This window comes from Hordeum vulgare, chromosome 2H (genome assembly GCF_904849725.1).
Source record: "Hordeum vulgare subsp. vulgare chromosome 2H, MorexV3_pseudomolecules_assembly, whole genome shotgun sequence".
In the NCBI taxonomy this organism is placed as follows: domain Eukaryota; kingdom Viridiplantae; phylum Streptophyta; class Magnoliopsida; order Poales; family Poaceae; genus Hordeum; species Hordeum vulgare.
In genome coordinates, this window is record NC_058519.1 from 292,396,673 (window position 1) to 292,410,597 (window position 13,925).

Below are 13,925 nucleotides of genomic sequence, written 5' to 3' on the forward strand. Positions count from 1 at the left end.
CGCTGCCTACCACTGAATTAAATTGCCTCTTGTTATGCCATGAGCCCATTACACTGATCCCTTCCCAGCATGACTTGAATGGCTAAGTAGGCTTTGATCAGCTACTAATATTAGTGTTGCTAGATGCAGGTGCTTTGCCTCATGTGATAACATGAGCTTGATATCATTATCTTAAATGCTGTTATTTAATTAATGCACCTATATACTTGGTAAATGATGGATGGCCTAGCCTTTTGCCGGGTGTTTTGTTCCGTTATTGCCGCCTTAGTTACCGGTTACCGGTGTTTGATTCCATAATGATCGCTCCTAACACGTTCGGGGTTGTTATGGGGACCCCCTTGATAAATCGCGTAGTGCTAAGGCTTGTCCGGCAGGACCCAACATTGGTGTTAATTTGCTAATAACTTAATAATAATCTGCATAGGGAGTAGCTACCCCGAGGACTTTAATCAACAACCCAGGCCAGTGCTCCTCATGAGTGTTGGTCCAACCCAGAGCAGCTTATTACACTCCCCGGGGCAACTCGGTGTTTTGGCGTGGTAACCATCGCTCATCCGGCGTGTCCTGAGACTGAGATACGCGGCTCTTATCAGCATCGTCGACACGTCGGGAGGTCCTGCTAGCCTTGCCTTACCTTAGCGGTATATCTTGCGTATAGGAATCCCAGTGAAGCTTTGGTTCTCCCCAGAGTTGAGGTTTTCCTCTAAGGAATCCGACGAGATCACGATATTCGTGATAGAGGATGCCTTTGCGGCCTGTGTTCGTTTGTGATGGACTAGTTGGAGCACCCCTGCAGGGTTTAATCTTTCGGAAAGCCGTGCCCGCGGTTATGTGGCAACTTGGAATATTTTGTTAACTTCCGGTATTAGAGAACTTAAACAAAAACTAATAAAATTGCCAACTGTGTGTGTAACCGTGACTGTCCCTTCGAAGATCTCTCTTCGATCGGGAACACGGTGGGGTTATGAATGCCGTAGGTAGGTGTTCAGGATCACTTAGTGATCAAGTAGTCTCGACCGCTAGTGTAGACCACCTTCATAATTACTTTGCGTAAGTTAGCCACTTAATCAAGCTTAGGATACTGCAGCCTTAAACACTTCACCCTTACCCTACCTAATAACATGACTAGTTCTGGCACCAAGGTCTTAGATTGCTGAGTCCCCGTGGCTCACGGATTCCTCCGAAACTCCCAGCAGGTATAGGTACCCCAGAGACAGATGATCCCGACGGCACCCAGCTGGCGTGGCAGTACGACAAGGAGACAAACCGCCTCTACGTGAACTATCCAGAGGACTGTGGCGTGGTCGTGATCGTGGGCCTGCAGGCAGGGTAGCATAGCATTTCCATGTTTTGTAGTCCATAGCGGAACTACCTTGATTGTATCTGTGATGTACTCTGAGTTATTAATAAGAAGACAGTTGAATCCCGAATTGTCTACTTTTATTATTATTTGTGCTATGTTACTTGCTTGCGAAACGCTTAGATGCGCTTCTTTCCTATTCGGGGGCCTCGACCCCCAGATCGGAAAGGACCGCATCTTGGTCATTACAAGTTGGTAATCAGAGCCTTACGACCATAGGAGCCTTTGTGTGATCGTACTTGGCCGGGTCGAGTCTAGAAAATGTTTTGAGTCTTAGTTATATCGGAGAGTAGGATTCTTTATTTTCTCCTCTTCTATGCTCTGGTGAGGTTCCCGTCTTAGGATATCTTTAACTCTACTCCTTTTCTCGCTCAATTTTTTTTTAGGATCACGCGGGTATTTGTGAAATCTATATGATTTCGATGTGACGGATTCATGTCCTGGTGCCTCCTATCTGCTCTAAGTATGAGGGGAGTTGAGCTCCAGGGATTATCGCGCACATCGCCATCATTCAGATTTCTGAGTATCTAAGAACGGAGGGTGTTCGTTATTGCTTCAATATGGGTAGTGGTGAGATGACCCCGATGTCCCCAGTACTGGTGTAGATTGTTCGGGGGTATTACCACACTTTGTATCGTTGTGATCACGAGGATCTGTTGTAGATGAAGGTCCGAGATGCTGGTTGTGTGTTCAAGGATGTGATACAGGTGACGGGTTAGTTTAGGAGTTGTGTGAAATACTCCTTGTATCCGTGTACCTGATTGCATGACCAGTTATTTCGGGAATTCATAGGTGGGATATCTAGTAGTATCTTATAGGACTATCTTCCTACAGACGCTTGATTGAGGTTTGGGGAAATCTCGGTCATATGTTTGTTCCGAGCAGTGCTAGCTCACACTTGTTTGCAGTGGTCCTTATCGGAATTTTGTCGTCTGTTACTTTGAGGATGCACTCTTGCTATGTTGTTCGAGTGCAATGCTAAATTCTGTTCAGATACTCCTGTCTTTTGATTCAGCAATATCTTCAATTATTCTGTGGACTAATATGTTGTCCGTCTTCAGGATGGCTCCACCGACTCGTCAGACCCCAGGTCGTGAGGATGTGCCGCCTCCACCTCCTCCTCCTCCGCCGCCGCCGCCTCCTCCTGCAGAGGCCTGGCAGGCGATGATGGCAGCAACTAATGCAAACACTCAGATGCTGTTGCAGTTGATCCAGGAGAGAGCCAATCATCAGCAGGGCAATTTTTAGCAGGGTGGCTATCACTTCGCCAGTCTGAGTCAGTTTCTGTCAAACCAGCCTAAGACATTCACTTCTTGCGACCAGCCGTTTGATGCGGAAGATTGGATCCATGATATGAACAAGCATTTTGAGTGTAGCAATGTGCGTCCGGAGGACTATGTCAAGTTTGCAACATTTCAGTTGAAGGGGCAGGCTTCTATTTGGTGGCAGCAGCTTAAGGACTCCAGAGGTGGCAGGGTGATGTCTTGGGACGAGTTTTGTCGTGACTTTACGTCCCACTACATCCCTTCCAGTTTTGTTGAGGAGATGCGTGAGAAGTTCAGGCGTTTGAAGCAGGGCAGCAATTCTGTGTACAAGTACAATGTCGAGTTCCACGAGCTGGCCCGTTACGCGCTGTAGGATGTCCCGGATCAGAAGAGCAAGATCTATCAGTTCAGGGGTGGCTTAATGGAGGACTTGCAGTTAGCGCTTGCTTTGCACGATCCTGAGGAGTTTGAAAAGTTCTACAACTTAACTCTCCGAGCAGAGGCAGCCTTGCTCAGGGTGGAGAACTCCAAGAAGCGCTTCAGAGATTCCAGCTCTTCCTCGACTCAGGTGGTTGAGAAGCAACAGAAGTTTTGGGTTTCTCCTCCTCCTCCTCGGCACTCACAGTAGCTGAAGCACTCAGGTGGACGTGGTTCTTCCCACCCACCCAACCCTGGCTTCCAGCAGAGATACCAGCATCAGAAGCAAGGGCCTCCTCAGACTCAGTTTCGGCAGCCAGCAGATGTCACTTGTCACAAATGTGGGCAGAACGGTCACTATGCCAACAAATGTACTTCTCAGCTCCGTTTGCCGCCTCCTCCTCCAGGCAAACCTCCAAGCAATGCTCTTGTCAAATTCAACCCCAGATCAGCTCGAGTCAACATGGTGAATGCAGCTGAAGCAGACAACTCCTCTTATGTGATCATGGGTAACCTCCTCCTCAATGATATTCCTGCTAAAGTGCTATTTCATTCTGGTGCTTCGCATTGCTTCATCTCCAAGCCTTTCTTAGCTAAGCATGATATTCCTGCAATTCATTTGGATAGTCCCTTCTGTGTGGTTTCTCCGGGCATGCGCATGAGTTCGTACATGAGGGTTCCGGATGCTTCTGTCAAGATGGGCAGTTATTCTTTTCTGGCGTCTCCTATTGTCTTGGGCAATTCCGACATCGACTTGATTCTTGGTATGGACTGGTTGGCCATGAACAAGGCGTCAATTGATTGTGAAGCTAAAGAAGTCAAGCTTACCCACTCTTCGGAGGATGTGATTATATTCGCGGCGCGCGATGATACAATCTGTTTGTTCTCCTTGAATGAAAAGGGTGAGATCAATCCTATTGAGCAAGTTCCAGTGGTCTGCGAATATCAAGATGTGTTTCCTGAAGAGCTACCAGGCATGCCTCCGCACCGTGAAGTTGAGTTCGTCATTGAGCTTGAGCCAGGCACAGAGCCAGTGTGCAAACGGCCGTACAAGCTGGGTCCAGAAGAGTTGAAGGAACTCAAGAGGCAACTCGATGAGCAGGAGCGTTTGGGTTTGATCAGAGCAAGCTCGTCTCCGTGGGGATGTGGTGTTCTATTTGTCAAGAAGAAGGATGGTTCGGACCGGGTGTGTGTCGATTACCGCCCATTGAACAAGAAGACAATCAAGAACAAATATCCACTTCCGAACATAACTGAGTTGTTCAAGCAGTTGAAAGGTGCTAAAGTATTCTCCAAGCTTGATCTCAGAATGGGCTATCATCAGATTCGCATTCGCGAGGAAGACATTCCGAAGACGGCCTTCAGGACTAGTTTTGGCTCGTATGAGTATACGGTCATGTCTTTTGGTCAGGCTAATGCTCCTCCGACTTTTTGTCGATTGATGAACTATATTTTCTCACCATACAAGAATGAATTTGTCTTGCTCTATCTCGACGACATTCTGGTCTTTTCTGAGGATGAGGAAGAACATGAGAGACATCTCAGGTTGGTGCTTGATAAACTGAGAGAATACAAGTTGTATGCCAAGTTTTCCAAGTGCTAGTTCTGGCAAGGCTCCGTTTGAAATTCTCTATGGCAGTAAGTGCTGTACTCCGCTCAACTGGTCCCAGACAGGCGAGCGTCAGATCTTTGGCAATGACATGATAGAAGAAGCTAAGGAGATGTGTCGAATCATTCGCGACAACCTCAGGGCAGCGCAGTCCCGTCAGAAGAGCTATTACGATAGCAAGCACCGTGACATTTCGTATGAGCTTGATGATTTTGTCTATCTCAAGGTGTCGCCTATAAAGGCTATGCAGTGTTTTGGCATCAAACACAAGCTTGCGCCTCATTTCGTTGGCCCGTTCAGAGTGGTTGGGAAGAGGGGCGGCATTGCATGCCAGCTCGAGCTTCCGTCAACCTTTGCAAATGTCCATGATGTGTTCCATGTTTCTCAGCTTTGGAGGTGTTTCAAGACCCCCGAGCGCACTGTGCATCTTCAAGATATCGACCTTCTGCCTGACCTTTCTTATCGTGAGCATCCAGTTGCGGTTCTCGAGGCGACTGAGCGCAAGACCCGTAACAAGACTGTCAAGTTTCTCAAAGTGCAGTGGTCACATCATTCTGATAAAGAGGCTACGTGGGAACGCGAGGATCACCTCCGTTCCGAATTTCCCAATTTCTTTCAGTCTTAGATCTCGAGGTCGAGATCTTCTTTGTAGTGTGGGAGAATTTGTAGTGCCTCAAGAGTAAAGCTTTCCCTTTTTGTAACCTTCCATGTGGGACCACCTTGACATTGTCATGAGAGCTATCTATGCATGTATGAATTCATGTGTTCACCTTGTGTTTGTTCTTTTGCATGCATGCATCCATGTCATACCATTCTTACCATGCCTTGTTTTGCTTGCATCTATACCTTGCCATATCTTAGTGTGGTGTCTTGTGATTTCATGTGATGTTGGTGCATATGTGATGGGGTGAGTAGTAGTAGTGTCTGTGGTGATAGTTGGTTTGCAAAACCCATCTCTCCCTTTATTCCCTAGTTCAAATATTTACTTGCTCCTAAGCTAATTGAAAAAATGTCTTTTAGTTAGCGGATATTGTGGGTGTTTAGTTGTGCAAGTTTGGTGATTTTAAAACTGTTTTAAACAGGTGCAATAAATACAAAACACAGTCATCTAATTTTGTTTTGTGAAATAATTACTTGCTCCTAAAAATCTTGTTTTGTTTTATTTAAATAGGTCATATTTTTCTATGATGAGGGGATATTTTTGTTTGATTTTATCCCCAGTATTTTAGTCTGTGCTTTATTTTTCTTCTCTGTGTTTTTCTGTATTAGGAAATGAGGGAGTTCCTCTTTCCTTCTATCTAGCGCTCCTAAGTGGGCTTACTCCCACTTAGCAGCCCATCAGCCTTTTCCCCTCGCGAGCCCGTCGCACGCGCGCTCGTCATCAACTTCCTTTCCAGCGAGGCAGTGGGACCCTCCTGTGATCCTCTCTCTCCCGTTCCCTCTGTTCCACCGGAGAGAGCATGAGCACATGGCCACCGCGCGCCCCTCGCTTCCCCTCTCGCCATATAAAGAGCCTTGGCGTCCGCGCCTCGGCTAGTGTTTACCCTTCCGCCGCCGCTCCACCTAGATCCCTTCTCCCTCCTCTCTCTCTCATCGCAGCAAGGTAAGAAGCGATCGGCTCCGCCATGGCTGATCCATGAAGCTCGACGTCGCCGTCGTCGTGGGGCATCTTCTTCCTCGCCGAAGGTTCCCGCAGCTCGAGGGCATCTCCAGGAGTCCATTCCCACCGCTGGATCGTCTTCATCACCCCCCTGCTTCCTCTTCTTCCCGGCGGAGCGACTTCCCGACGAGCTCCTCCACTCCGCGTGCTTCTTCCACTACTTCCTCTACGGGCGTCTACCTCCTCGACCCGTACGTGAGGTAGTGCTCCTCCTCCCTCCTCCCTGTCCCAGACCGAGCGCAGTAGCAGTAGAATCGACGCGTGCTTCACCTCTGTCGCCGGAGCCTCCGCTCGCCGTGGATCCGTCGCCATAGGGCTCCTCGGGCCGTAGTAACGCTAGAAATGGAACCCTGGTTGCCCCAGCAACCTTCTATCTAGGACCCGCAGTTTGATTTGCGGCACAACGCCGGCGAGCACCTCCCCTTTTCCGGCAAGCCGTCGGCAGCAGATATGCAGAAGGGAATACTCTTCAGAGTTACTCCCTCTTACCTGTCAAGTGTCGATCCGTAGCCTAGTGGTAGTAGTGTGTGGCTGCCTGATGAGAGGGCGCGGGTTCGATCCCCCCTCGGCACACTTTTGTTTTGTTGAATTAACTGCACAGTGGCCACAGGAACAGGTTACCCTGTTTACTTCCCCTACCCTGTCGACAAAGTGGCAGTAGTGTAGTGGCTTGGTGTTGTTGCTGGTCACCAGAGGTTCTAGGTTCGATTCCCAGGAGCCCCTGTTGCATTTTTTTTGTCTTTTCTTTTATTTTCTATTTCTATTTTTCTAACTCTTAGACAAAGTGGCCTTTTAGTTCTTTTTCCTGCTAGTGTAGCTAGGTGCAGATTGTATTTATGTGTGTGTTCTTGTGAGAAGTGATGTGTGTGTGCATGTGGTCTTGCTATTATATGTTGGTGGTGTAATTGCAAGTAGGCATGTGTGTATAGGAGTTGTGAGTGATGATGATGGTGTAGGTATGGAGATCTATTTGTAGTAAGTGCACACCACATGTGGTACCTACTAGAAGTGTTTGAGAGGTGATGCTTCCATGTTACTTGCATAGTAGTTTTACCCTTCATGTTGTTCTTGGGTTTAAGTGCTTGTGATGGGGTTTGTGGTGATGATATATGTGTGTGTGTGGAACTTCCCACCTTTGCAAACTATGCACCTTCGCATGTCCATATGTGAGAGGGCATGGTGTTGTGTGTGGGGGGGTGTCTTAGTGAGAAGTATTTGTGTTGTTGATGTGCATGACACAAACATGGGGTTCAGACCCCCATGTCACTTTGTCATTGTGCACATGAGCTCAACTTTTGTAGTTGTTGTCTTAGTAGGAACTACATGAAATGATGCACTAATTACTAGGCATGATTTGGAGTAGTTTCCTCTTCCTTAATTTGTGGTCACTTGTTCCAAGTAAGTGTCCACATATTATAGATGATTTTGGGGTAGAATCTCCCAAGGAATCGAGTGGTGAAGTTTGTTTTGCCATTAGGAAATTTTGTGGAGTTGACATATTCAGATTTGTTGCAAGTTTGATCCTTGATTCCATCGAATAGGTGGAGCCCAAGGGCATGAGTTTTTGTGTGATAGTAGTAGGGGTTTTTCTCTACACCATAGTGGTGTCATTTATCACTTGGTGTTATGTGTGTGCAAACTATGCCTAGACAAAGTGGGCATGTGGCTGAAAATTCCAGCTTAGAGAAATCTGAAATTTCACTAAGTCTGGGATTCTGGAAACATTTTCTTCTCTTATAGATGAGGATGTGCTGGTCATTGTGTTGAGATCTAGCCTTATTTCAGTGCTAGGAATTTGGACCTGGTATGTTTGTGAAGCTCCCTGTAAAATTACAAATCATGTGGAGTCCAGTAGGTTGTGTTTTGATTGCTGTCAAAAAACTTCAGAACAAAGGCAGAAACTCAGGTGCAGGAATTTTCACTAAGTCCCTGAGATCTGATGGTTTTGGGAAAGTTTGAGGCCTTGTATCTTCTATAGTTTAATTCCTTTTGCTGTGATTCTTGCTGGTTCTTGTAGTGTTCTTGGTGGGCTACAGCCACATATATTATTTGTCATATTTGGTGGCCTGTAGCTATGTTGCATGTAGCTCCCAAAGAGCTAAGATGCAGATTATGGCAGATTATGTAGTATAGTCATTTTGATCAATGTGTGTGCTTAGTTGATGTTGTGGTGTTATTCCTTGCTCCAATCCATTCATGTTGGGTTGTTATATGTCTTGTAAACCTGGGAATACCAGATTTGTGCCAATTGTGAGTGTGGTGTTGAATCTTCCACATAGAGCTTCATATCTTGTTTCGTTGGTTCCCGTTGATCCGTAGGTCCTTTTGCAATGTTCTTTATATGGTTTTGCATCGTTTTCACGAGCCGCATCTGTTCATGTCATTCTCATGCATGTCAAAATAGCCTAGTGTACAGTTCTGCCCAGAAACTTGCAGTAGTTTATTTTGCTTGTGCTAGTGATAGAATTAGTGATGCATGCCCATTTTTCATCTCATGCATCATGTGATTCTTGCATCTTGTGGTGCTTCTGTTCATTGGCTGTTATTCTTATGTTGGGTAGCACCGGGATCGGAGAACGAATACGTGGAGTCAGGAGAGTACGTGCAGGACGAACCAGAACCATTCCAAGCTGAGGTTATCACAGGCAAGATGATATGACCTTGATTCCATCTCTAGACTTGTTATGCTAGTTTTTGTTTCCATGTCATATTGCTTGCTGCCTACCACTGAATTAAATTGCCTCTTGTTATGCCATGAGCCCATTACACTGATCCCTTCCCAGCATGACTTGTATGGCTAAGTAGCCTTTGCTCAGCTACTAATATTAGCGTTGCTAGATGCAGGTGCTTTGCCTCATGTGATAACATGAGCTTGATATCATTATCTTAAATGCTGTTATTTAATTAATGCACCTATATACTTGGTAAATGACGGAAGGCCTAGCCTTTTGCCGGGTGTTTTGTTCCGTTATTGCCGCCTTAGTTACCGGTTACCGGTGTTTGATTCCATAATGATCGCTCCTAACACGTTCGGGGTTGTCATGGGGACCCCCTTCATAGATCGCGTAGTGCTAAGGCTTGTCCGGCAGGACCCAACATTGGTGTTAATTTGCTAATAACTTAATAATAATCTGCATAGGGAGTAGCTACCTCGAGGACTTTAATCATCAACCCAGGCCAGTGCTCCTCATGAGTGTTGGTCCAACCCAGAGCAGCTTATTACGCTCCCCGGGGCAACTCGGTGTTTTGGCGTGGTAACCATCGCTCATCCAGCGTGTCCTGAGACTGAGATACGCGGCTCTTATCAGCGTCGTCGACACGTCGGGAGGTCCTGCTAGCCTTGCCTTACCTTAGCTGTATATCTTGCGTATAGGAATCCCAGTGAAGCTTTGGTTCTCCACAGAGTTGAGGTTTTCCTCTAAGGAATCCGACGAGATCACGAGATTCGTGATAGAGGATGCCTTTGCGGCCTGTGTTCGTTTGTGATGGACTAGTTGGAGCACCCCTGCAGGGTTTAATCTTTCGGAAAGCCGTGCCCGCGGTTATGTGGCAACTTGTAATATTTAGTTAACTTCCGGTATTAGGGAACTTAAACAAAAACAAATAAAATTGCCAACTGTGTGTGTAACCGTGACTGTCCCTTCGGAGATCTCTCTTCGATCGGGAACACAGTGGGCTTATGAATGCTGTAGGTAGGTGTTCAGGATCACTTAGTGATCAAGTAGTCCCGACTGCTAGTGTAGACCACCTTCATAATTACTCTGCGTAAGTTAGCCACTTAATCAAGCCTAGGATGCTGCAGCCTTAAACACTTCACCCTTACCCTACCTAATAACATGACTAGTTCTGGCACCAAGGTCTTAGATTGCTGAGTCCCCGTGGCTTATGGATTCCTCCGAAACTCCGAGCAGGTACAGGTACCCCAGAGAAAGATGATCCCGACGGCACCCAACTGGCGTGGCAGTACGACGAGGAGACAGACCGCCTCTACTTGAACTATCCAGAGGACTGAGGCGTGGTCGTGATCGTGGGCCTGCAGGCAGGGTAGCATAGCATTTCCATGTTTTGTAGTCCGTAAAGGAACTACCTTGATTGTATCTGTGATGTACTCTGAGTTATTAAAAAGAAGATAGTTGAATCCCGAATTGTCTACTTTTATTATTATTTGTGCTATGTTACTTGCTTGCGAAACGCTTAGATGCGCTTCTTTCCTATTCGGGGGCCTCGACCCCCAGATCGGAAAGGACCGCATCTTGGTCGTTACATGCTCATATGTATCCAGTGTAACGCCAATTTTTTATTGTTCCATGCTATTATATTATCAATCTTAGATACTTTATATGCAATAATATGCTATTTCATATCATTGTTGGGAACTAACCTATTAATCCAATGCCTAGTTGGAGTTGTTATTTTCTACTTGTTTTTGGTTTTCCATGCAATTAGTATGAAACAAAGTCCAAATGCTGTGAAACTTTTTGATGATTTTTTTTCTAGACAAAAGAGACGCTAGGAGCTTCGGGAGGAGACCAGAAGTGAAACGAGGAGACGACAAGGCAACAGGGCGCGCCCTAATGCCTTGTGGCCCCTCGTGGCTCCGTCTGACCTAATTCTACCTCCATAAATTCTCTAAAATCAAAAAAAACAATAAAGATTCACCAGAAACACTTTTTCGTCCGTCGTAAATCTCTGTTCCGCTGTGATCCCATGCATAGACCTTTTTTGGTGCCATACCATAGGGGGAATCAATCACGGAGGCCATCTACACCAACCTTGATGCCTCCATGGACATGTTCTCTCTCTCTCTCTCTCTCTATGATCTTCAATACAATTTTTGGCGCGATTCCCGCGGTGATCCTGATGTAATCCTTTTTTGCGGTGTGTTTGTTGGGATCCCAAGAATTATGGGTTTATGATCAAATTGTTCATTGAAAGTAACTAAGTATTTTCTAAATTCTATTATGCATGACTATTATAGCTTCATATTTCTTTCCGATCTATCCGTTTGGTTTGGCCAACTAGATTAATTTATATTCAATGGGCGTGGTGCTTTGTAGTAGGTTCAATCTTGTAGTGTTCTTTATCCTAATGACATAAGGGGACAAGACACATATTTTATTGTTGCTACTAAGGATAAAATGACGATGTTCGAACATATTGTTTTTCTTACTTTGTCTACATCATGTCATCTTGCGCCAAGCATTATTCTGTTTGTAATGAACTTAATACCTAGAGAGGCAAGCATAGAAGCGCTCTTGAAGTTGAGTAATAGTAGTAGATTCGGACATGATCGGTCTACTTGTTTATGGACGTGAGGCCTATATACACATAATGATTGTCGTGAATCACATGTCATAACTATACACTATTCTGTCAACTGCCCAATAGTAAGTTTTTTCCCCTATCTAAAATTTTGGGGAGAAGCCTCGAGCGAAAACTATGGCTACTGAGACTACTTAATCTTATTGTTAAGAACTCAATTTACCTTGCTGAAATTTATTTAATTTTTTTATTTATATCATCTATCAATCGGTATTAATCCTTACAAGTAGCGAGTTCAAGGGGCTTGACAATCCTCTTGCCCACGTTGGGAGCAAGTGTTTGGTCCTGTGTGTGTAGGTGTTGACAATGAGAGTTTGCTTGGTTCTCCTATTGGTTTGATAACCTCGGTTCTCACTGAGGGAAATACTTATCTGTACTATACTGCATCTCCCCTCCTCTTCAAGGAAAAACCTAACACAATTTACAAGTAGGAGGACGAATTTCTCGTGCCGTTGCCGGGGATACATCATTAAATTCTCATCAGGATCCTTCATACAAATTGTCATTCACTTGTTCTACTTTTTATTTGCTTGATCAAAAATATCAAAAGCACATTTTTTTACTTTTGCTAGTTTACTTGTTTCGCTTGTTAGTTTACTTGCTTTGTCGCTATGTCTCAAGAAAATACCAAACTGGGTGACTTCTGAAATACTAATAATAATGATTTTATTAGTACTCCGTTATTACCGGCCACTAGTGCGAAGTTTTATGGTATTAATACTTCCTTGCTAAATCTTGTTATGAAAGAACAATTTGCCGGAAGTCCTAATGAGGATGTTGCTTCATATCTTAATACCTTCATTAAATTCGGTGATATGCAAAAGGAAAAAGATATCGACTGTGATGTGATTAAGTTGAACTATTTCCTTTCTCACTAAGAGACAAAGGTAAAACATGGTTTTCATCCTTGCCTCGTAATATTATTGGAACATGGGATAAGTGTAAGGATGCTTTTATTGTTAAGTATTTTCTTCCTGCTAAAATTATTTCTCTTAGAAATAATTTTTTGAATTTTAAACAACATGATCTAGAACATGTTGCACAAGCATGGGAGAGAATGAAATTGATGATTAGAAATTGTCCCATTCATGACTTAATTTTATGGAAGATAATACAAAATTTCTATGCTGGACTAAACTTTTTGTAGAGAAATATTCTAGTTCTTCTACAGGTGGTACATTCGTGGAAGTTACTTTGTGAGAAGTTACAAAACTTCTGGATAATATCACGACAAATTATTCTCAATTGCATTGAAATCAGATATGCTCCCTTGGTGCTTTTGATAAATCATGACAACAAACATTGTCTCTTGGACTAACACTTTTAGCTAGTATATTTTAGGTATATTCCGCATAGAGCATTGGCCAAAGGATTCTGTGGAGAAGCCCCTTGATGACGGAAAGGGATTGAACTGGCTCAAGCTTCAAGCAAGTAGACTCTGGATTTTACATTTGTGAAAAATTACTTTTGAGTCCATAGGAAAGCCAATACTATTAAAAGTGGGTGAGGTATTATGATGAATTAGTTGCTCAAGTACCTAGTGATAGCCACCAAAAATATTCACTCATTCTTCCACAAAATATCTTTTTCCAAAGCCAAACCAGCAAAATCGGCGCCACCAACTTTTTCCACTCGACCCTACTAATTTTCCACCAAACGGATCATATGCCAAACCCTACCATCTCGGTACCACCAACATCCCATATTGGTGCCACCGAGATTAGTGACCAATATTCTGTTGAGCTAATTCGAAGAATCGGAATTAACGAGATTGGAATCAGTCTCACTGAGATTTGGAGACTCCTCTAGGTCATCGTATCGGTACAACCGAGATTTATATACCGGTCTCATCGAGAATTCAAAATTTGCCACATTTAGTGCAACTCGGTACCACCGAGATTCATTTTAGTGTCACCGAGTTGGGAAATAATGTTGTAACGGTTGGGTTTGGGGATGCATATATATACCCCTCCACCTCCTCTCATTTGCAGAGGAAGGACCCAAAACACATTTATCCAACCATTTGAAACTTGATCTCTAGCCTCCCCAAGCTGCTTTCCACAAAATCAATCTCTCTTACCCATGCCAAATCTGTGAGAGAGTGATTGAGTGTTGAGGAGACTGTCTTTTGAAGCACAAGAGCAAGGAGTTCTATCTATTGCCTTTTGGAGGGTGATGCCTCCTAGATTGGTTAGGTGCCGCTTGGGAGCCTCCTACTTCGTGTTGTGGAGTTGAACCAAGAAGTTCGTAAGGGCAAGGAGATCGCCTACTTCTGAAGATCTACCGTGAGTG